General features: G+C 38.3%; 2 long non-coding RNA genes across 2 annotated transcripts in view; one reads left to right on the top strand and one right to left on the bottom strand.

The window, feature by feature from the left end:
- Positions 1-21,280, top strand: part of LOC311604939 — a 194,049-nt gene extending 172,769 nt beyond the window's left edge. The window contains exons 4-5 of the long non-coding RNA XR_014781757.1: positions 7,720-7,827; positions 20,860-21,280. This is a non-coding gene — a long non-coding RNA (uncharacterized lncRNA). The remainder of the gene's footprint in view (positions 1-7,719; positions 7,828-20,859) is intronic.
- Positions 10,325-19,790, bottom strand: LOC311604510. The gene is made up of 5 exons (XR_014781527.1): positions 19,555-19,790; positions 13,908-13,987; positions 13,342-13,408; positions 12,192-12,303; positions 10,325-10,422 (listed from the first exon to the last, which is right to left on the bottom strand). It is a non-coding gene; the product is annotated as an uncharacterized lncRNA (long non-coding RNA).
- Positions 21,281-25,806: the final 4,526 nt, after the last annotated feature.

Here is a 25,806-nt window from a genome sequence, read left to right as displayed (position 1 = left end):
TTGACTCCTTTTTATTCAACTGCTATTTTCTTCTATAAACATTATCTCACAGAAATAATGCATATCTACGCATCTGGGCATCCCATAGGCCAGGCAAATAGACTTATAAAATTAACCTCACATGAGACATTTCTTTTTCTCTTTAAAAAATTTTTTTAACCACAATATTTAAAAATTTTGATTTCTAGTTAAACTCCAGTTAGATCATAAGGCCCAGATGACTTTAGGATTTAAAACTATAAGACTAAACAGACTGGCCTTAGGAGATGAGGTCATCTAGCTCACTTCACATAAGGACATGATGTGTTGGCATCCACGTGACCCTGGTGATTTCCATGACCACCAACAGAGACTATGGACGTTTGGGGAATCAAGAATGTGGGAAAGTGGCCTCTTAACTCCTTTCTTACACCAGCAAGTGATGTCTTCTGAAGGCTGACGCCTCTCACATGGGAGACCTCCCTGCAAATAATGACTTTTTTGAGGCAGTGCTCATAATGTTCCAATGTCATCTACATGGGAAAAAAAAAAAAAAGGATAATGTGTTCTCAGAACTCTCTAAATCAAGTTAGGTCATTGCCTAGCTAAGTTCCTGCAGTAACAGTCATTTCTGTTACTATAGTTAAACTCTCCCATTGGAATGCAAATTACTTGGCTTTTCTGATATTGGGACAGTGATCTGTTCACAGGGTTTTGGGGCTGAGACACTTGTTATGGGGCCCTGGAGGATGCTGTGCTACTATCCTCAAGCATGCACAGATGTGGGTTTCCTCATGGGTGCTTTGTAATGCCTCCTATCCACCTTCCAGTGCCAGCCCCACTCACTCCCATAGTCTCTGAAGATGCAAACATTTCATTATCAGAAAAACTCCCTTGTGACTGCCTCCCCTCCCCTCTGATTTCCACTATAAATGACTCAGTATAAGTGGATTCTTTTTCTGCCTCTGCCTAACACCTACACAGTAGGTCAGCTAGCCGATGTGCTGATGCCTTCTGGGCCAGGTGGGTCAGGCCTCGTGATGGATGACATGGTCGCTGTGTCATATTAGAAAATACCATGTACTGATGAAGGGACTGGCTGAGTTCTAACCATGGTTTGTGCCCATTTCTTCATTTCATGAAAACTACTTAAACTAAACACTAAACATAAAGATGCTCATTCCAGGAAGGAGCAAGCAGCAAAAGAGAAGGGCTGTTTGTTAATTCGAAGTTAGTGATATCTATCTTACAAATTAAATCCAAATTGAGTAGGAGGAAGATGATTGGACTCACATGTTGACATTTGTTTCCCTGTAGTTGGGAAGGTAGCAGTTTGGATATTTCTGGGTTGGATGGCTCAATTGTTAATAATAGCTCTTAGTTGGATTTTAGTACTTCATCTGAAAATGTTTTCCTGGATCTATTAAATTCAAATTAAATATACTGCATTCTGTGCCCTGGAATATCTTCAATATCTGTGACAGGCTCAGAACAGAGAACAAGCTATCATTCCGCTATTCCCTCTGTGGGATAAGATAGAAGTGTTCATGAATATTGGACATTGTAACGTTTACTAGCTACCAAGAGGAAAGTGGCAAGTAGACAGTCTTTACAAATGATACTTTTCTTTTTCTTTCTCTTTTTCTTTCTTTTGTCTTGTGAGATTCTTAAAGAAGGTCCATAGTAACATTTGCAAGTGTTTCTGTAGGAAAATAAGTTTAGGAAATGTTTAAATATTTATGGAATGTTAGAAGTGAGGCATTAATTGGCAAACAACTTAATTAAAATGCTTTCTCAAGTCATTAGCAACAAATACTTCCCTATCTGTTTTGCATGCCATTTGCCTTGTTGTGTTTGTTAAGCCCGCCTGTCAGTCAAACTTTGCTTCAGGTAATTTTTTAGCTCTGTGGGGAAAAAATCTTCAAAAATTACATCTGAATTTAAAATATTTTGATTACCATTTTTTATCTAACAAATTCTCGTTTTCCCCTCGTCTTCTATATGTCTCCGTGAACTTCCATCCTGGGAATTTAGGGCCTGAAGATGAAATTCCGCATCAAGCATTACTGCGCTTCTACAAACGCTCTCCAGAGAGCAAACTGAATCAATCTAGAATCAACAAACAGTGCAGTTAATTAATGAGAGCACCATGAGGGAGCTTTTTTAAACAATGCTGACGGCTGCTGCCTCAGGACTGATCCTACCAGAAGTTATTGCTGGTTTGAAAGAAGTGACTCTTAGGGTTCCCCCAAGGCACCTTTTACTTGCATTAACTATTTACCACAACTTTTGCTTTTATTAGCACCCCAGAGGAAGACCACTTATTTTCTAAATTACTTTTAAAGTGATGCTTATGCTTGCCAGTAGCCCGAGGTATAGAGAGAAGTGAGCATAGAATAAACAAAACAGAAACTCAGTCTGAGAAACTCCAAAAAAAAAAAAAGGTCCACAGAGAAGGTTCTGGGTGTGTTCCAGTCACAAGACCTACAGTTTCAGGTGAAGAGTGAGGCTTGCTAGATACAGGCCTGGGCTCAGGAGGAGAGAGCATGAGACGGTGCGGCAGAGGGTGAGGCTTGCAGAGAAGGACTAGGAAGGTAGAGATATTGATGTTGGTAAAGAGCCTTATTAAGACAATAAAAGAAGCCTAATTCTTCTAAGTATTGCACCTTAGTATTTTACAACATCATCTCCCAAACGTTAGCTGTCAAAAAACAAAACAAAACAAAACAAAACAAAACTAAGTTTCACAAAAACAAGTTCTTGTCTTTTGTTCACTACTCTTTTTGTTGTTGTTGTTTGGTTTGTTCGTTTTGGGTTTTCAAGACAGGGTTTCTCTGTGTAGCCTTGGCTGTCCTGGACTCCCTCTGTAGACCAGGCTGGCCTCGAACTCACAGACATCTACCTGCCTCTGCCTCCCATGTGCTGGGATTAAAGACGTGTGCCACTACTGCCAGGCTAGCTCACTGCTCTTAAAACAGTGATTAACAGATTATAGTATATCAAGATGTGCTAGTTAGTGAGTGGGTTGACTGGTGCTTGACATGAATGGAAGCTGGGTGAAGAAAGCCCTCCATCTCTTCCAGTAGCTCCCCTAGCACTTGGTCCAGTCCTTGGATATACAACTGGCTGTAAATGGTGGTACAAGAAATAAGACCAATGCATTTCAGTCTTCAGATGATTGCCTTCAATAAGCCTGCTGTGCTTTGCACTGGTCTATATTAATAGGGATTAAAGGACAATTCTGATTCTTGCCCCTTCATTTGTACTTTGGTGGAGAAAATCAGATCTGAATTACTAATTACACCAGTATATAATTTTTAAAATGTGATAAGTAACAAGACCACTACTGGGTTGCATGATAGCGCATGAAAGAGTTCAGAAGTTTGTAGTCTGAACACAGAAAGAACACTTTAAGGAGGGTGAGGTGCGGGCTAGGGGTTTCACTAGATTATTACACTTGCATCGTCTCTGGGGAATTAAAATCTTATTCAGTCAAGTTTCAGCTGCTCAAGAGTGTGCTTTGAGGCTCTGAGGCCTTCAAACCTGCGTAACTACATAAGGCTGTTGCACTGGAATAAGAAGGCATCAAATTCAGGAAATCTTATAATTTTATAATGTATTTGAAAAAAGGAAAAAGTACTCCTTTAATTCATAAACAGCAAAATATAGTTTCCAATTTAAAATAGGATCATTGATAGCAATAAGACCATGGAAATACATCAATTGACTATCCTCTGTACCTCAAGGAACATTTTACATTGTTTTTTCATGTGTGTGCAAGTGGGTGTATGTTTCTGAGTGTGAAGGGGAGCACTTGTGTGCCCAAGTACATGTGTATGTGTGTGTGTGTGTGTGTGTGTCTGTGTGTGTGTGTGTGTGTGTGTCTATGTGTGTGTGTATGTGTAAGCCAGAAGAAAATCTCAGCAACCATCCATCTAATTTAAAAATAACAAACCACCAAACAACACAGCATTTCACTGGGCTCTTTGTCTTCCGTGATTAGGCTAGGCACCCTTCTGGTTGGCCTTCAGGGGTCCTCTTGCGCTCACTCCCTGGTACTCGAAGCACAAAGGCACGCTGTGATCCAGCCATTTTTGTGGGTACTTGAGACAAAAAAAACCAGCCACTCATCTTTGCCTACCAAGCACTTCGTTGAGTCCTCTACCCAGCCCTATATTGGTTTCTTAATTTTTTTCTTTAAAAAAAATAATTATTTATTAATTTTACATCCTGGTCATAACCCCAGTCCTTCCCTCTTCCTGGTCCCACCATGCCTTCCTCGGCCCTTTACCCTTCCTCCCCTACTCCTCTGAAACAGGGAGTCGCCCAGTCCGGCCAACACATTTCAGCACATCAAGTTGCATCAGGACTGAGTGCAGCCTCTTCCCCTGTGGCCTGGTGAGGTTGGCCCTACCCTCACCACTAGTCAGGGGGAGGGGGGAAGTGATCAAAAAGCAGGAAACTTCTTGTTTATTCAGATAATCAATTTTATTCCTTCTCAAGCATTTCATGGGGTTGAAGACCAGATAGTTTAGTTTTACAATTAAGCTTAGCCGTTTGGGGGTTAAAATGTTTTTAGGTCTAGGTACATGTTTTCAGTTGATAGAGATGAGATATGACAGATATTTATTTACACTCAGAATTTTAGACTCACCAAGACAGGAAAGATGTTTTCTTCAAGGCTGAAATGCAAATAGCCAAAACACTATCAATGTAACATTTATGTAATTCTTGATTGTTTCTTGGTTATTGCTGTGTGTTGTTTATTTTATGTATGTGTAATAATATAAATGTATATAAAATTTTTTAAAAAGTATAAATAAATGAAGGGACCACTTAGTGTAAATCCCTGATATTGTAGTACTTGAAGTCCTTTCCTAATGTATCCACAAATCATGTCTATTATCAATAAATATCTGTAATGTTAAAAAACAAAAAAAGGAGGCAACATAGTCCATGGAAGAGACAGCCCACTTTCTTTATGAGGGGACCCACATGAAGCCTTTTTAAATCTAAAAATGATTAAGAAGAATTATTACAAGTCATGTCAGTGAATATATTTCTGAGTTTAAGAAATATTGGGACAGACAATTCTTAAGCCAGATAATGGTGGTACATGCCTTTAATTTTAACACTCAGGAGGCAAAGGCAGATGGACCTCTGAGTTCAAGGCCAGCCTGGTGCATTCTAGGATAGCCAGACCTGTACTGAGACATCCTGCCTCAAAAAACAAAACAAACAAACAAAAAGGACAATTCTTCTACTCTCACTCATGTTTACCCTGTGTGCCAATGCATGAAGTGTTGATAAATAGAAATGTTCATTTCTGAGAGGCTTATACACAATGATTATCTTATGTTTAAGAATACTTACAACTTTTAGTGGCTACACATGTGCACATAGTAGAGATGGGCTGGGAAACAGGCATTGGTCTCCCTATGCTTAATTCTTTCCAACTCCTTTATCACGTATGTTATTTGCCATTAATAATATTAAATTTTATTGCTGATAAAAGTTATTAGAATTGGTTAAGAACTACATTTTTAACGTTAATGAAGGCATGAAAGTGACTGGTCAGCTGTTACTGTAACAAATGCCCAATAAATAAACTTAATAAAGAAAAAAAGAAGCTTCTTTGATTCCACCAAGAGAACCTTTTGCTTTTAAGCTTCCGAGGACATGTGGTGGAGCCGAGCCATTCACATCACGGCTAGGACATGAGGAGAGGAGATCCCAGAGTCCCCTGTCCCGCCCAAGAACACATTTCAGGCAACTGTCAGATGCTTTAACGCCTCTTCCAGATTCCACTGCCCTCCAGGAGCAACACCATGAGGATCAAGCTTGTTGCAGGGGCTTTTTTAGGACCCTGACGATCCAAACTGTAGTTGTAGAACTAAGCAGAGGAAATTAAGAAGCCAAGATCAACATTGTTTTTAGGAATGATTCATTATAGATACAAAAGACATGTCTAAAGGAACATCAAATGCTACAGGGGACGGTGTGCGTGTGGGGTGCTGGAGGCCGGTGCACGTAGTGGTTCTGTGTTAGACTACCGCTCAGAAATCCTGGAGAGCTAAGTCTTGATAAGGGCCTCTTTTCACCTCGGCATGTACACACAGCCCTGTTCTCATCTACAAATCTAGAGATATCTAATACTCTGCTAAGTTACCCCAATTACCATAATTTTCAAGTCATACTTGAGTCAAAGAAAACAATTGTCTAGTATTTGTGACATCAATAGAATAATTTATTAAAACCAGGATAATTTGGAAAGAAAAATAAAATTCAAGGGATTAAAAGTATTTTTTATGATGTAAAAATTTAGGAAGAACATTCACTGAAGACTAACTCAAAAAAAAAATTAGATTACCAAAGAGGATGGGATGTCATAAGGTGCAGGCTGTAAGAGAAAAATAAAAAAATAAAAATAAAAGGATACAGTAGTTACTAAAATACATGATGGGGGAAGAATAAGTTATTTTTAAAGAACCTCTTCATTTATACAAATCAATTATTTTTTAAAGGTAAAGATTAATATAATTAATGTTGAAGAGCTATAAAAATGAGCAAGAAGTAAGAATGCTCAGGAATGATGCAAATTAACTCGTTGCGAGGAGTAATGACTTGATCCTTTTCTTGTCACCTCTGCTACAAACCATAAATCAAGGTATTAAATAGTATTGGATACTTAAGGACCCAAACAAGTAGCTTCTATCTAGGGCATAACTTGACGTATCTAAAACCAACAATGTAAGACATTGTAATAAAAGGATAAGTATAGAAAATTTTAATGTAATAATCATTACTTCTACATAAAGCAGCTCTTTTCATAGCATGAAAATAGAAATTCTTCAGAAAGTCTCACATATTAAGGATGCTATTGATGTAACTAAAATGCCAAAAATTCAATCCAGTTGTCCTTTTAATATGTAGCTGTCAAAATGAGAGATATATGTACAGTCCAGAATGGAAGATTTGGTTTCACAGTGCACTGGAGATACCGCCTAGGACGGGAGTGTCTGTTTGGATTAGGTGGTTTCCAGTTAAACAGATGGGGTACCCGTCTCCTGGGTTTAAAGCTGGCAGAACTTTTTAGGGCATTCAATAAAAGAATCAACACTGTTCAGAGAGGAATCAGAAAGCCTGGGGTCAAAAAGAGGCATGGTTTTGCACGCCAATAACAAAGATAAATGTGGCAACAAATATGATTCTTCTACAAAGTTAAATTACATAAATTCATAAGAGCTATATCCAAACATATCCTTAGATTTACTTTTTCATCCAATTGTAATACAAATTTTTACAAAATTTTCCCCCTACCAGTTAGTCAAATTCTCATAAAACTGACTGCCTGTTCCCAAGGATTTATAGCCTCAAAGTATTAATTATCTAGATTAATATTTGTCAAAAGACAAAACACTTTAGGAATGAGCTTCAATCTGAAGGTGTAAACATAGGCATCTGAAAAAACAAGACTCTCAAATCTCCCACCCTCTCAATTGGGAAGGACTGATACAGTAGAAAGGAACCAATCACCAATCAAATAACCAGTAGCCCTCCCCTTTGAAGAAGTGTTTTTTTTTTTTTTTTTTAGAAATCTGGGTCAAGCACAGATGCAACGGATTTACTTTGGTTATAGTTTGTGTGTGTGTGTGTGTGTGTGTGTGTGTGTGTGTGTGTGTGTGTGTTTGCTTGCTTGTTCATTTCATTGATTGATGTTGTTTGTTTGTTTTGAGACAGTGTTTTTCTATATAACCATTGCTGTCCTGTAACTCACAGTGTAAACCAGCTTCTTCTCAACATCACAAAGATCTACTGGCTTCTACATCACAAGTGCTATAATTAAAGGTGCGTGCCATCAAACCAGATTAAATGGCTTATTGTTATATTGATAGATTAATGTATGTCTTCTTCCTTATCAGATGAATGTATATTTGCATGCCATAGAAGCAGTTTAGACAGAGATCCATAACTGGCCAAGGTACAGAGAATTAAAGACTATAAAATGAGCTGCACTAAATGGGAGATCTATATCACACGTTCTCCTCCCAAGCCTTGGGGTTCATTTCATAAAAGGGCTTTGATGTTAGTAGCAAAACAGGATTTGCTAGACATGTCGAAGCCATCACACACATAAACTCACAGTGACTGTGGCAGCATTCACAAGACCCACACAGGATCAAGGCAGATAAAAGCCCAGCTAGTACGGGGAGGAGCTTATGCCCTTTCACCCTGAGCTAAGGTGCTATTGGCAACTGGTGGCTGCTGGAGGAGGAGAGCCAGCTTTCTTCAGGAATGCGTCCCTTCAGGGGCTACCCTTGCTCCAGTAGGTGGTCCTACATCCATGCGGAGATCAGCAGCATGAGGAGGACTCTGTAGGGTTTTAATTTTTAATATCTATAATGTTCTGCCTGCATGTACACCTGCAGGCCAGAAGAGGGCATCAGATCCCATTATAGATATTTGTGAACCACCATGTGGTTGCTGGGAATTGAACTCTGGACCTCTGGAAGAGCAGCCAGTGCTCTTAACCTCTGAGTCATCTCTCCAGACCCTCAGTGGTTTTGTTTTTTTTTTTTTTAAGCACAAAAGTTGGGATTGAAAAGTAGAGTGGCTTAAAAGGGGAGCTGGAAGGTAAGGAATGGGGAATATATTTGATCAAAACACATTATAACCAAAAATAAAATTAAAAAATATTGAAAATCCACCTTCTCATATACAACGTATATAGTATATAATAATATATAATATGTTACATATAATAATAATATATATGAGGCGGGCCAGTGCAATGGCTGGTAAACCCCTGACACACCAGCCTAATGATCTGAGTTTAAATCTTGAAACCTACATAAAAGTGGAAGAAAAGGACTAACTCTCCGAAGTTTTCTCCTGCTTAGACTCATGCACCAGACCACATACACGCATGCTTACACACTAGTAATAATACAACATGTATGAAATAAGAATTCACCAAAGCTGTGATGATAACCCAATACTTGGAAACTTTTTTAGATTTTTTGAATAGCACTGTAAATCAGATGACCTGAATAACTGTCTTGACTAAATAAGCAAAGTGTTTCTGAAATTAATGATTTAGTAAGAAGTGAATCCCCACATCAGAAAGGTGAGAGTATGGTGAAGGGGGCAGTCATAGAAGAAGTACATACTTATAATATAAATCAATATAAAGAAGTTCTCTTTAAATGTATAATTTAAGAAACATTTTTAAAATTTTTATATATACATTTGTATTATTACTCACATATAAAATAAACTGCATACAGCAAGAAGAACCACTAAGCAGTTAGGAATTATATTAATGTTAAATCATAATGTTTTGGCTGTTTGCATTTGGCAACCTTGAAGAAAACATCTTTCCTAACTTTGTGAGTCTAAAATTCTGAATGTAAGTCAGTATCTATCCTATCTCATCTCTATCAACTTAAAACATCTATCTAGACCTAAAAAGCATCTCAACCCCTGAACAACTAAGCTTAATTGTACCTGGTCTTCAACCCCATCAGAGACTTGAGAAGGAATAAAAATTAATTACCTGAGTAGACAGGAAGTGAAGATTAGCTTCCAACATGACATAAAAAAATGACAGAGACAGTTTGCTGTCTGAACAGTCACCCAAAACTCTCCATAACTTTGGAGCATCATCTTCAGCCTTCTAGCCCAGTATATCTGACAGACATATTTGTGAGGCAGGAACCATTGAGGACTTGCTTACCCTGTCTTGGCAGAGTTTGGCTGTGGACTCTGCCTGCATCCATCCAAGCTTGCCTATTTTAGGCAGAATTCTGTCTGGAGGTGAAATGAAGCCATTGTTAACTTCTACTATTAATCTAAAAAACATAGCACAATTTTCACTATTAGATCAAATAGGAAATAAAAACAGTCCACAACTCCAGGCACAGTGGCACAGACCTGTCACCCCCCACCCCTCCCGCCATTGGAGCAGACGGAGTGAGGGCTTGGAGTAACAAGTAAGTACTTGTTGGGGAGAAAGAAAGTCTACAGTGCTTGTGAGAATGCATAAACCTATGAAGGCACTTGAATTACTAGCATGCATATAATTTGAGCAGTTTACTGGAGATAATTTGATGTTAACACTGAATTTTAAATATTTAAGATTTTTGGCTAAGAAATCCCAATTTTAATACTTTCTTCAGTACATAACAATTTAAAACTATTTGTACAAGGATGTTCCCTGTGAGAGTGATGTCAACAGAAATAAATTGAAATCAGTGTTTGAATTTAAAAACAAAAGGGCAAGCTCGCAAATATCAAGGAGAATAAACCAAATCTTCATGCTCAGTCACAAGAAAATGTTACTCACCAAGTAGTGAGTGATGGAAGCCAAAGCACAGCAGAGTGGTGGGGCATGTCTGTGCTGCCACCTACCCAGAAGAATGACTTGTGGGACTTAGCAAGATCCTGTCGAGAATACAGTGAAAAATAAGGGCTGGACATGTGCCTCAGTTTTCCTCACATGCATAGACACTTCTATTTAGTTCTCTGTACAACAAAATAAATAGGGGGAAAGTGGGCCATGTAAAAAAAAAAAGTAAACAAATTATAGTTCATTTATGCACATTGAAATGTTGCATGCCAGAAACGCTAGGGGCTTTTCTTATATTGGAAAAAAAAAGTTTACTTCTATTTGAGGGTTACTTAAGAGCTTTTCTGTGAGTAACTTATGATTGCCGTTTCCTAGGAGCAGTGCTGTCTGTACCTTAGATGATCAGTTTCCCAGGAATGAAAGGGAATCACTTCAGCCTTCTCATATCTGGGAACTTAAACACAGTGAGATGCATCAGAACTGACTCACCAAAGCCTATGTCAGGGAAAGCCCAAAATGTGACTGCTTCCAAAAAAAAAAAAAAAAAATAAGTAAAACTGTTATCAGAACAATTGGAAACAACTTCAGACACAAGTGTCTGTGCTCTGGAAAACCAGAACAGGAGTACTAAAGAAGGGTTGATATATTTTATTTAATAATTTTTTTGTTTTGTTTTGTTCCAAGACAGGGTTTCTTTCTGTTGCCCTGGCTGTCCTGGACTTGCTTTGTAGACCAGGCTGGCCTTGAACTCACAATCATCTGCCTGCCTTTGCCTCCCAAGTGCTGGAATTAAAGGCGAGTGCCACCACACCCAGCTCTCAACAAATGTTTTAGGAATACTGTGTTGGAGGTAACTGCTCTCCAACTCTGTAGTACAACAGTGAACCAAAAACCTCAAATGTCTTCTCTTCGGTCTAGTGTGTGGGGAAAAAAAAAATCAACAAACAAAAAATATATTACATTATGTCAGAGCTATGGAACAAAATATTACTAGCAAGTGCTAGGCGGAATAAGAACATTGCTGCTTCATGCAGGATTAGTTAAAAAAAAAAAAAGGTCTGATAAGGTGGAATTTGAAAAGATACCTTAAAGGAAGCCAGAAACAAGCCACAGAGGTACCAGGGAAAGATCTCTCCAGGGAGCAGGGCCAGACCAAGCATTGAACGTGCTTTTATAAAGGACATGAGAATGCCAAAGAGTATGTGTTGGCAGGGAGTGCTTAGACACTAGAGATGGTGAAGGGTCAGGCTGTGCATGGCGGTCAGTGCCCTTCTAGGATTTTGGCTCTCTCTCTGAATCAGGGGAGCATGGGGGTTGTCACTGGAGGATTTCAGCAAAAGTAGCCTTAGTTGGAGCTAACTGAGGAATTAGCTATGAACAGATAACAGAGGATAGCAATTGACTACATGGTGGTCTGTGTTGCCAGTAGCTACCTTTAAAATTGTTATTAATTTTTTATGCATATGAGGAACGGATTTCACTCTCTCTTGATGCTTTACTGGCTTGCAACAATCATGTTATCAGGGAAAAAATATAATACAACGGTAGCCAAATATAGAATGAGGCAATCTATGATCAGTCTCACAGGAAGAGAAGAAGGAAAATTTTTCTTGAGTGCACGGAAGGACCAGCTAAGAGATGTGCTTGAGTGCATACTGATTCGAGATTTTAGGAAGTTCCATCCCAGCACCCTCGATCTCCCCTGGAGTGTATAAAAAGGTTAATTTGCTTAGAGAAAGATTCTAGCATTGGAATCAGGGGCTTGAAGCGGTTGGCAAACATTTGAAATAGCTGTAATGGGAAATGGAGCTGAGGAGGCAGCTGAAATTGAGGACCATAAAAATATAGTGTCACCATTGCTCACATTTATGTGACTTTCTCCAGCAGTCCCCTTGCATCTCAGAAACCAGAGTAGGAAGGGCAGATGTTTAGAGTAATCCAGGCTTCTGAACTCGGCAGCATCCACAGGATCTGGGCTGAGGTACACAACAGAGATAAAATTCATCTTTAATTACTTAGGTGATTGTGAAACACAACATTTAGATCTTTACCACGAGATAATCTAAAACAGTAACAACTGAGGGACAGAAACAAATGAGGCAAGGCCTTCAGTTGCCAAGCCTGGTGCTTACCAGTACATGTAAGCCTAGGGCTACGGATGATGGCCTTAGACTACGGAATGCTGGCACTGCTTCAGGTGGTTTAACTGTATTTCTTTATTCTGTTCTCTTTAATTCTACTTTCACCCAGAATTCCTTCATCCTCTCTTCTCTTTATTTTTTCTTCTTCGATTTTGTTCCTCCGTAGTCCCGATACTAGATGCCAGGACTGCTGACTTTATTTTTCTTTCCATTGATACTATTTGTAATTAATTTTGTAGAAGATATTGTACTGTTCTTATTCTTTTATTCTCCAAAATTCTGGCAACTGAACGGGTTGTTGCTCTTAGTTGGCTACCATTGTATTTTTAAGGTGGGCCTACCCAACAGTTGTGGTTATTTTCACAGTTAGTATTAAACTCTCAGAGTAGATCTGTAGATCAGCTTTGGTACTGTGAGCACATGGGCTGAGGGCGAAATGATACAAGATCGCTTAACTCTACGATAAACTAATCCCACTTGAACACTGCAAATGTTTCATCTAAAATAATAGAGCAAGCCCCGACTAGTGTTATTAATACAGATGCGTAAGTGCCATTGCAGAAACAAAGGGACATTAAAACAAAGTCAGGGCAGAACGACAACAAAGACTTACCAACGGCAATGTGAATGAATTTGGTGAAATTACAAATGAAGAATTCAAAATAACGACTTAAAGAATGGTCAACGAAGTAATACAAAAAAGGACACACATTGTGAATGAATTCAAGGAAAATACAGATAAATTAAAAAGTTATGACAAGATTTGAAAAGAAGTTCTATAAAGAGATAAAAATACTAAGAGAAAAAATAAATTAATTATTTAGAAAGGAAAGCCTTAATGAGTCAAGTAAAATCTCCAGTGTGATGCCTCACCAGTAGGAGGGATCAAGTGGAAGACAGGATAGAGGTGCTCAGAGATAAGGCAGATGACTTTGAACACCTGTAAAACAATGAAAATATTATAATAAGTATAAATAGAATAGTTGAGATTTATGGTATGCCATAGGCTGAATATATGAATCATGGGTGTAGAACAGTACATGGTAAAATCATAAAAAAAATTTTTAATAAAATTGAAGCAGAAAATTTCCATAATCTGGAGGAAAATGTGGTGACTCAGAATCAGAAATCCTTTAAGATGCAAAAAACAAAAACAAAAACAAAACAAAACAAACAAAACAAAAAAGATAGCCCCATGTTATATTTTAACCAAAACACTGAGTATACAGAACCAAAACAATTACATACAAAGCAAAGCTTATCAGGATAATAGAATTCTTAAGCCTTGAAAGAAAAAAGCACATAGAACAATTGTACAGTTGAATGTAGTAACTGCACTTCCCCCTTCAGCCACATGTAACAAGCATGCTGTGCTTTCAAGGTGCTGTAGAGTCTGCTTCCAAGAGCCCAGTCATGTCATCCCAGGTCTTCTGCGTTACCTCGTTGTCTTTGCTTGACTCCCTTGCTGCCCCAGTCAGGTCAGTCCCTGGAGCCATGCAGGATGTGGAATCCTCCATACCTGCAAGAGAAAATAAAACTTTCCATGATACAAACAAACTAAAGGAATTCATGGCCAGAAACAAGCACTACAGAAAATACTTGAAGGAATCCTACACACATAAAATAAAGACAAAGACAAAAAAAATCATGAGAGTATAGAAAAGAATAAACTTCATTAGAACAATGAAACGGTTAGATGAAGATTAGGAAAGTATCAAGCACTGCAAAACCAATAATATGGTATAAATTAACACATATCTTTTAGTAATAATTCTGAATAATAATGGTCTTAATTGTCCAAGCAAAGATACTGAGTAGCAGATTGGATTAACAAAACAAAGAAAAACAAAACAGGACACATCTATTCATTGCCTTATGAAATGTACACCACTAGTAAAGGCTACCACGAGGTTAGGGTAAAATTGTAAAAACAGGCATTATAGTCAATTAAGTCAGAAAACAAGCAAATGAAGCTGTACTGATACACCATACTAATATATGTAATATATAATATATATTATATGTGGACATACTATATTATGCAGAGTATATAATGTACTAATATGAGTACATTATACTAATGTACTAATGCAGAGTAATATGTACTAATATATACTATATATCATTATAGTTATGTGGTATGTGATATATTAGAATAGTATATAATAGTGTAACATATATATTATACTACATAAAATAATATACCAACATAGTATATTTCAAACCTAAATTTGAAGAAATAAAGAGGGCTATTTCATACTGATTAAGTGTCACAGTTCATCAAGAGGATATTACAATTCTAAACATATGTTTAACAAACAGTTGTGCACACAACTTCATTTAAAAGACTACTGCAAATATTTTTATCTCAACACAATAAAAAGACATGACTTTAATAAACAAGTTATCCATAACAAAACTTCAAAAAAGAAACACCAACACTAAAAGACATTAAAGATCAAAAGAACTTAATAGGCATCTATATAATATACCACCTCAATAGTACTAAATACACATTTTTCTCAGCTAATGGATTTTTTTCTACAATAGACTATATTTGAAGACACAAGACAAGCCTTAGTAAAATTTAAATATTTTTATTCTATCTGATCATAATAGAACAAAACTATAAAAGGAACCGCACAAGAAAGTAGAAAAAATATCAAAACACAATGATATTTAAGAATACATTATCTAATAATATGTAGGCCAATAAAATTCAGATGGAGACTAAAGACAAAAATCTATGATTGAATGGAGATGGAAGAACACACCAGAATGTTTGTAGTATTTTGGTATGTAAATAAGATGTAAGAAGGAAACTTATATTCAGAAACATCTATGGTCTAAAGTAGAGAGATTTCAAAATAAGTGATACACCTCAAGGCCATAGAACAACAAGAATGAGCCAAACATTAATCAGTAAGTGATAACTAGGTTCAAGGTCAGAAATCTCACATGGATTTTTAATATTTTGTTTAATTTATTTTATTTTATATATGTATATATATTTAGGTATAATGGACCCTTTTTTTCTATTCTTTCCTTTTTGAATTCACTTTACATGCCAGTGGCAGCCCCATCCCTCCTCACCTCCAGACCCATACTCCTTCCATCTTCTACACGTTCTTCCCCGACAGGAACAGCCCCCACCCACCCCACCCACCTACCCCAGCTCCTCAAGTTGCACCAGGACCAAGCATGAGGTCCTGGGAAGACAGTCCCACCAGGGCGAAGGAATCTAAAAGCCTGCAAGGGAGTCCATGCCAGACAGAGCTCCCACTCCCCTCAACAGAGGACCCACATAAAGACTGAGCTAGCGATTGGCCACATCCCTGCAGGGGGCGTTGGTCCAGTTCATGTATGCTCCTTGGCTGATGCCTTATTGTTAGCAGGCCTCTCTAGGCCCTGGTCAGTTGGTACTGTTTGCTTTCCTGTGAAGCTCCTGTAACCTCCAGGTGCTTAGTACATCCACTCTACATCTGATCGTAGCCCCCTCCCCCTCCCCCATCTCCTCATGGTCCTTCCCTCCCACCCTCTTCTCCCTGTTCCCCCTCCTGCCCTCAGGAACCCCCACCCCACCACCAATAACAACCCACCCCAGCACATCAAGTGGAGCAGATCTGAGCTAATCCTCATCCGCTGAGGCCGGCCAAGGCAGCTCATAAGGGCAAAGTGATCAAAAGCAGGCAACAGAGTCCATGTCATAGACAGCACACACACAGCTCACTAGGGGACCCACGTGAAGATCAAACTGACCATTGCTTACATATGACATGGACCTTAATAGAGACAGAAAATGGTTTTTGCAATGTTTCACATCCTTTTTTTTTTTTTTTGATTAAAAAAAAAAAAAACCCAAAGCATCTAGAAATAGAAGAAAATTGATTCTAAAGGTTTTCTACAACAAACATGTATCAAAATTATACTTAATCAGGAATAACTTAAGGTGCTCTCTGTAAAACCAGGAATGAAACCGGGTGTTTGTTTCCTTATCCCTTATTCAATATCATGCTTTAAGTTATAGCTAGAGCAATAAGAGGAGAAATAAAAGCAATACAAGTGAAAGGAAAATTATCATCATTTGCATATGATATGATCCTATACGTGAGTCCATCAGAAAGCTATTGGAATTTGAACACTTCCAGCAAAGTGTGGAGACAGAAAGTCGTCATGTATGTACCAATAACATTCCTCTACACCAATAATGAATACATTGAGAAAGAAACGTGTAAACACTCCCATTTATAATAGTGTTATTAAAAAAAAATAAAACGCTTCACAATACCTTGAACCAAATAAGTTAAAGCCTGTATAATGAGAAATATAAAACATTGAAGATAAATATTGAAGTTACACTAAAAGATGGGATGATATTCTCTGCTTATGGATCAGCAGAATAAATATTATGAGAATTGGCATAGGACTAAAAGCAATCTGAAGATCCAGTGCAATTCCCATCAACATTCCAATAACATTCTTCACAGAAAGAAAAAAAAAATCCTGAAATTCATATGGAAGCAAAATATCCCAAATAGCCAAAGCAATGCTTAGCAAGCAGTACTTCTGATTTCAAGTTACATTACTGAGCAATTAAATTAACAAGGTGCTAGCATGAGAACAGACACAAAGATTAGTGAATTAGAAGTTTAAAATTCCAGTTATATCTATCTACAGGACTTTTAACAAAGATGCTGATAACATATATCAGAGAAGAAAGCCTGTTCACAAGTGATGCTGTGGAGTCAGAACTGGGTATTTACATGTAAGAAAATGAAACTAGATCCTTATATCTTACCCTACATATAAACCAATTAAAATGGATCAAAAAGCACAGTGTAAAAACCACGTAAGTACTCAATAGCTCAGGAAATAGAGTTAAGATCTGATAAATGGATTGCAAGAAATTACATGGCTTCTGCATAGTAAAGGGAGCAAACAATCAAGTGAAGAGCCACCCTCACATTAACAGAAAATCTTTACTAGTTATATACATTTGACAGAATACTAATACCTAGACTATATGAAGAATTAGAAAACTATGAAAAAACAATCTACATATCAATAAATGGGTGAATGAAAGAGATGGCTCTCAAAAGCTAAAGTGTTAATAGCCAGTAAGCATATGAAAAAGGTTCAACCTTTTCAGCTATCAGGAAATGCAAATTAAAACTATAATGAGATCATATCTTGTCCAAATCTGAATGTCATTAAGGAAACAAACAGCCAAGTGTTCTGGCACACCCCAGCAATCACAGCACTCAGGAGGCAGAGACTGAAAGATCAAAACTTCAAGGTTAGATTGGTCTAGATAGCAAGTTCCAGGAGACCCAAGGCTACACAATGGAGCCTATTTCAAAGTGCTGCTGCTGCTGCTGCTGGTGATGATGACAATGATGACAAGGAGGAGGAGGAGAAACTGAGGGATTATAGAGAGACTGCTCAGTGTATATTACTCTTCCAGAGGACTAGAACCAGGTGCCCCCCCCCACACCTGTGGAGAATATCCTAGCCATATGCTTCCAGCGTACATTAAAAAAACAATAAAGTCCCATCCTATAAAATGGCGTATTTGTTGTATATAAAATATATTTCATCAAATCTGACAAAAATAATAGCTTGAAAACAAAACTATGGGAAAATAACTATAAGTAAAAGCTTTCTGTGCTTAAGCAAAATTTTAAAACTCATGTCATAAAACACATACATATCTCCTGATGATCACTGTCATTTCTAGGAACTTTTCATATGAACATTTATCAGATAGTCACACCTAGAGATATTTTCTGTGTCAGTATACTCAGCATTGTCTATATTTGGTAAAATCACAGATTTTAAACAATAAATAGTGATTATAGGTGTTTACTTAAATGAATTACACACAGTGCAATATTGTGACTTTTAAATTATAGAATAATGCATAAATCATGATCCCATTTGGATACTAAAATGAAGAACAGACAAAAACATAGAGAAATTTCTAGAACAGGAAAAAGCATATATACATATATGTATATATGGATACACATATATATGAATATATCCAACACAATGGGAGATTACCTAACTGCATGGATGGGCCTGGAAAAACACTAGATGATCTCAAATAAATCAGACACAAGAACGACCAGTACCATAAACTCTTGATTATTGATGGAATATAAAGAAACTGAATTCCTAAAAAGAGAGAGAGCAGTGGGAGGGATTGGCGCAGGGGGGTGAAGTTTTACACAATTTCAGTGAAACAGGAGAACACATGTTGGGGGGCTAATCTCAGGGGAGCACTGTAGCAACACCTTCTCAGAGTTTCAAAGTGTGCAAAGAGTAAACTTTCAATTTTGTGACAACACAGATGGTGAGCAGGTATGACCAACTAGCTGCAGTTAATATTTTACATTAGGTACATAAATCATAGCAGTACTCAAATATTTTAATATAAAAGGGAAAAATACAGACTGATAATATTTGCCATTTTAGAGGGGCTAATGTGAAAGGAGATGAATTTTAGTATTATTTGAGTTAATGTTAGCTAGGAATTGCTATGTGGTTAATTCAATTATTTTGGGAGAACCCAGTGAATTTATTGGGCTTACTTCAGAGGCACAGCACTGAGAAGCCTTATCTTAGTGTAAATGGTGACTTCCCTATAGCTGCACAGAATCCTTCTTTCACAAACTTCTGCCCACAGTCTGCAGCATCTCCCGAGACCCCAGGCTGTGTGCGGTTATCACCAGGATCCATTGTACTTGACTGGAATCTTGGGTCAGAGTTTGGACCACTCCAGCTCTCCTTCTATGAGGGAAAGTCAGCAACAATGTGGGGAAAGGCACAATTGATTCTGAGGAGAATGGCAGCTATTATGTTCAGTGTTCAGAGGTCTGCACTGTACAACACTAGTCTTTTTAAAGAAAATTTGTTATAAAAACAATAAGAATCATAATAAATTTTAGAGCTGGTTAATAACATTTAATACTACAAAAAATCTAACAAAATTTCTTTGTGACAAACATACTAATGAAGCAACAAAAAACAACATATCTCGATACTTGGTCTCATGAAAACTTAAATTTTCTGAACTGTCCCTACCATTGTAGTCAAGGGCATGAACTCTTGAACTGCTCGTACTGTTTACATCAACTTGCTTGGGTATTGTCTGCTGTAATATGGACAAGATGCTTTGGTGAGGTAGTGCTCACTTCTGGTGAGGTAGTGCTCACTTCTGGTGAGGTAGTGCTCACTTCTGATGAAGTAGTGCTCACTTCTGGTGAGGTAGTGCACACTCCTGGTCTCAGTATCTTCAGGCTGAGGTGGGAATTTGCAGCCAGTCTGGGGAGACGAGGAAGCAAGCAGATAAATATATGGTGTGAGGGGGACGGAGGGGAAGAAAGATTATAATAACAGTAAAAAGTTCACCAACAGAGCTAAGCACAGCACCTGAAAGAGTCGCTGTTGTGTGAGGTGAAACCTGACCATTCAAGTCCTTCTAATTATGAAAATTAAAACATAGGATGATACCACTTGCTTCAAGTAAATTATGAGAATCTGAGTATCTACACAGACTCCATTTCTTTATCTTTCAAGGATGAGAGAAGTTCACAAGTCACACAAGAATTCTCTGCCATGTCTCTGCCACAAAAACTCTAACAAAGCTCTTTTCATTATTATTGTTTTGTTTTTGTTTGTTTGTTCATTTGTTGCAGAAAACAATGAGTGGTCTTTTGCTCATAATTGAGTTCTCTTTTTCTTTCCCATAACACAATTCTCTCTATAAAGCCTGACTCTTTGGTTTTCCATTTCTTTTAGTTCCTTATCCAAAATTGTGCCCAGGTGCAGAAAGGGTTTGGGTTAGTGGAAGGGAATTCACTGCCATCTAAACTGCATATGGTCGCAGGAGACACCAGAAAATGGATGGTTCAATCCAAATGATACTTGCCATAAAGCTGAATTTTTAAAACTACATCTGTCATATTATTTGTGCCACATGAATCACTTGGTTGAAACGAGGACAAAAGGAACTTAGTGCTAAGACTGCTATGGGTGTGTGTGTGTGTGTGTGTGTGTGTGTGTGTATGTGTGAATGCGTGTGTGTGTGTGTGTGTGTGTGTGTATGTGTGTGTGTGAATGTGTGTGTGTGTGTATGAGTGTGTGTGAATGTGTGTGAGTTTGTGCATGTGTGTTCTGCTCACAAAACAAACACTCCACTCAGCTGTGCTGGGGGTAAACTTGGACATGTTCTAAAGTGCCATGCCTCGCCATTGAAATGCTGGGGTTTGGTCTTCCCTGGAAGGCAATTTACTTGAACTTGGGCTTCCTTTTGCTGTTTTTTTTTTTTAATCCTTTGCAGATTAGCTACTTTTCTCTCTCTCTCTTTTTTTTCTCCTTCTCCTCTAGTTTGTCCCATTCAATTTCAAGAAGGGAAACTTTGAGGATAATAAATGCAACTGAACCATGAATAAGATAAAATAAAATAAAATGGAATCATTGGGAGCCGCACATGTTGTGGATGGAGGATGGCAGATCCTAGCGAGCTGGAATCACCGCATCCTGAGCATCTGCAGTGCCTCTCCTTAGAGAGTGCATACTAATCATCTCTCTTCATGGTCAGTAACCACATAAGGACAACACCAGACGATGCCAGTGGTTTTGGTTCTGCAGCATTTATATGCTTCCCCACAAAGAGAGTCCTGCCAGACAGTATTCGTCAACCTTGTCCTTGGTCTTCTCTCCTGATTGAGGCAGATGTTTATATTCCATCTGCACTGTGTGTCAGTGTGACTGCAGCCTTCATCTGGCAAAGGGTTCCTGTAATATTATGAGGCCATCGCATAAGCTGGAAAGATTACTCTGGTGAATAAAATCAGTTTATGGCTAAAAACATTTATTCTTCATTTTGATAAGCTCCTAACAAATGGAAATTTGCTTTCTTACACTTTTGCCAAGCATAGGACCATGTTTATTTCTCGCTATATGGGTCACGAAGGATTCCCAGCTGTTAGCTAGAGTCAGTTGTGCATTGCTGCACTCAACAACATCTGTTTCACAAAAACAGTATCCAGCTTTTAGCACTGAAATGGAGGTTCGACCATATGCCGGCAGACCACTTAGTTTTTACCTTGGGAACCAACTTTGCTCTAGTCAAGGTAACAGAGGAAAAGCTGAATATGTAAATGTTACCAGGCTTCAGTCACATCTTCATATGTGTTTGTCATTTCCCCGCTATATATAGTAAAATTGGTTCCAAGCATATACTACAAGCTGTTCCTTTGTTTAATTATTAATGGGAAGAAAGTTTGTTTGCAGAACAGTTACAATGTATTTTGTGATATGTACTGGCGTTGGAAGTAGTACCATAAGATGCTGCTGCAACTGCAGCACCCAGTGTATAATGCCAGTTCATATTAACCATGGCTTCTGAGTGCCAGGCTAGCACCCCTCAATAATGACTGGCATATGGAAAAACAGCAGAAGAACAACTATCACCGTCCATCACTAAATGCTCTCTATTGCTTGACATTTCTCTTGGACACCCACAGTTTTCATTGGTCATTTTTTTTAACTTGCTTATTTGTTCACTTTACATCCTGATTGTAGCTTCCATCCTCCCCTCCCATTACACACCTTCCCCCATTCTCACCTCCTCAGGGAAGGAGAAGGTCCCCCTTGGGTACCAACCAGCCCTGGCACATTAAATGACTACAGAATTAGGTGCATCCTCTTCTACTGAAGCCAGAAAAGGCAACCCAGTTAGGAGAACAGAATCCAAAAGGACCCTTCCTCCAGTTGTTGAGGAAGCTGTATAAAGATCAAGCTGTGTGTCTGCTACATATATGTAGGGGGTCTACAACCAGCCCATGCATGCTCTTTGGTTGGTGGCAGTCTCTGTGAGCCCCCATGGGCCCATGTTTGTTGACTTTGTACATCTTCTTGTAGAGTCCTTGACTCCTCCAGAAACTTCAATCATTCCCCCAGCTCTTCATAGGACTAATGCTTGGCTGTGGGTCTCTGCGTCTGTACCCATTAGCTGCTAGGTTAAGCCTCTCAGAGTAGTTATGCTAGGCTTCTGTCTAAAAGCAGAGAAGAATAACACTAACACTGTCAGGGATTGGTTCTCTCCCATGGGATAGGTCTCAAGTAGGGCCAGGCTTTGGTTAACCATTTCTTTAATCTTTGTTCCACCTTTGATTTTTTTTTAAAGAGAAAATAAAACCTGTATCTTTGGCTACCTTATGAAAGACTTAAAGAAAGACAAAGTAAGTGCATATTGCCCTTCAAATATCCACCTCTGTCTTCAGAGTCTTCAAATCTTAAAAATAATAAAAAATAAAAGCAGCTGCACTTGCTCTGTGGAAGTCTAGAAGCTGTTTAGTGACATTGACAATTTGGGGCTAAACACATACGTCAGAACATAGAAATCCCATGCCTGGTTCTTCTAATTTGTTCTGTTCCAGTGAGAAGACATTTATTCCTCTTTGTCTCTAAAACACTTTGTGAGTTCTGAGATTTTTACAGCAGTTCATAATGATTATGAAAAGACATCTATTTCCTTTTATTATGCTCTTGGAAGAAGGATATTGCTAGCATTTCTTTGATGCTGTGGTGAGTGCCAGGAGAAGAGCATTCTTGGAAACAAAGCCAATCATGAAGCCAGAACATCAAGAGCTCCTTAAGCAGAACCGAACTGAGGAGAATTTTAAATCTTTTAATTTTATTTTCAATAAAAGTATAAAGTAGATCACACTAGAGATGCTGTAGGCTTTCAAATTTTTCAAACCTACTTTACTTGGGATTCTTTCGTGCTTACGTCTCCCAATCCACCTAACCTAGATGGGAGAGAAAAGAGGTTAGTGGGAACAGTAGAAGTAGACCTTTTTAAGATTCAGTTCCTTGGAGTGATTCCACTGGCATAGTTGGCAGGATTCCAATAGATCAGTGAAACAGCAAAGCAGTAATTCAGCAAAAGTGACAGCAACCACAGCTACTGGAACCCGGAGCAGCAGTCAGAACCTGGAACCTTGAAGCATTCCCTAAGAAAGGTTCTCTCTAGGAGCTTCTTGAAGTGAAGTGAATAGCCATGACCAAAAAGCCCCATCTCTTGTTTTGGAATATATATATATATATATATATATATATATATATATATATATATATATATATATATATATATATATCTTAGAGTCAGTACCAGGAGGTTTATCAGTTAGCAAAGACCATGCTCCTGAAAAAGGAGGTTCCTCTTGTAGTGGACAAACATCACCTGTTCTCTCACAAGTCTATTTCCAGCAAACACCACACATCCTCACAAAAGTCTGTTTTATCCCACACTTTGGATCAAAACAAAAACATGTTTACATACACTATAGAATGCCTTTTCATGCACATTCCTGAACAACAAGCTAAGCCATGCACAAGAGAATCTCAAATTATTAGGTAGTTCTCATTTTCCATTTATATAAGTCCATATCTATGTTAGTCACGTGATTTAAAACAAAGAACAAGATAAGTTATTAGACTGAGCAGGCCATTCTAATTCTGAGCTTTAGTCCCCTTGGACTCTACAGATTTGCTTCTTCCTGAAGCTAAGTCTATGACAGCCTCACAAGAAAGCTGAATGTATCCATTTTAACTTTGTTCTCTCTTTCTTTTAAAAGATTTATTTATTATGTATACAGTATGCATCAGATCACATTATAGATGCTTGTGAGCCACCATGTGGTTGCTGGGAATTGAACTCAAGACCTCTGGAAGAGCAGCCAGTGCTCTTAACCGCTGAGCCATCTCTCCAGGCCCCCAAGTACTTTCTGTCCTTTCCTCTCCTCTGTTCTCCTCTCCTCCCTTCCCCTTCCCTCTCCTCTTATTTTCTTAACTCCTGAAGTTACAGTTTTTCACTTTTAATCAGTTATTTTAAAAAATCTCTCTCAAACACTTGGTAATGTCAAGTCTTTCATCACTTCTGTAGGTAAGCTTGGAAAAAAAGAATGTTGATGATAACAGAGTGAGGATGAATAAAAAAAATGAATATTCAGAAACTTGACCCTGTCTGTAAGTGCAAGATTGACCCAACATGGACATTAGCTACTCATATTTCAAGAATCTTGTTTATAACAAGCAAAATATCTGATGAAGCCAAGCGAAGAAGAAGCACATTTTACAATAAATTAAAAATGAATATTGCAATGAGTCATTCTTTCTACCTCTCTGAGGACATTAAATCTTTTTTGTCCTGTTCTCTCTGCATCAGAGCAGGTTCCACGCTCTGAACACAGTAACCAGGCAGGAGATAGCCTCAGTTCAGCACCAGCAGGGCTCTGATTGCAATTCTCAATCTATTAGGTTTAGGTGAAGGTATGTGTCCATGTAGAGTCATCCAGCCTTATCAATAAGGTCATGATCATGTGCAGTGGTACAGAATTGAGGCTCACCTCTTCCTTAGGGAATTAAGGGACAAATAATTCTTGAAGTGAGGCAGGTTACCAGAAATGATAACATTGTGTCAAACACAGGATAACTTATGAATAGGTTTTCTGAATTCATGGGAACAAAAGTGGCATTTCTTTTCCAAAACATGACAACATGAGAAGGAAGCCAATGACAAGGCATGCAAAGAGTGGCCAGGGATAAGAGGATGATATTCTTTACCTTCTGGCTTAACTAAGAAACAGAAAGAGAAGGATGGCCTCACAGTGTTCCTGGTCTCAAGTGCCAAGTTCTATTGAGCAATTTCACAATTAAGGTGTAGTTCAAACAAGAAAAACCGAAAGCCTTAACTCCCTCCGGGGAATCTTACTCAACTGAATACACCCACTGAATTGTAACTGTCCTGGCAGGAGCCTCAGATCCTAAAGAGGCGTTGGTGTCTCCTTGTTCAGATATCAGACTATTGAAACAATGAGCCCCAAGGAACTGAAATTTCCAGAGGAAACTCTAGCTGAGGATGAAAAGGGCTCTTGTACAAGCTTGATGAAGTTTGTTTCCCTGGGTTTTTGAGTGTTGACACGTTTCCTGAGGGGTGGGAGGCCACACCTTTGCCTAGGACTGCTTAGTTTCCATTTTAACTTGAATGTCACTTCAGATCATCCTCCTAACTGCTGTGGCTGTGTGGAGTAAATTTCCTTTTACCACCTCCTTCTCTCTTCAATTGACACACCGAGGACTGCTGAGCAAGCCTATCTTGTTATGGCTGTCAGAGAACTGATTTTGATCCTAACAACTCAAGTGTTAACGCATTTAGCATCCTCTGTGAAAACACTCCCGACAATTCATAGCACTTTTTGTCAGGTCAGAAAGCAGGTACGTGAAGGCATCTGAATTAAAGGTGGCTGAAGGGACAGTGGGAAGGAG

Source organism: Acomys minous (genome assembly GCF_964271855.1).
Source record: "Acomys minous genome assembly, chromosome: 9".
Lineage (NCBI taxonomy): Eukaryota > Metazoa > Chordata > Mammalia > Rodentia > Muridae > Acomys > Acomys minous.
Note: the sequence above shows the minus strand (reverse complement) of the source record. Positions and strands in the feature narration are given on the sequence as shown.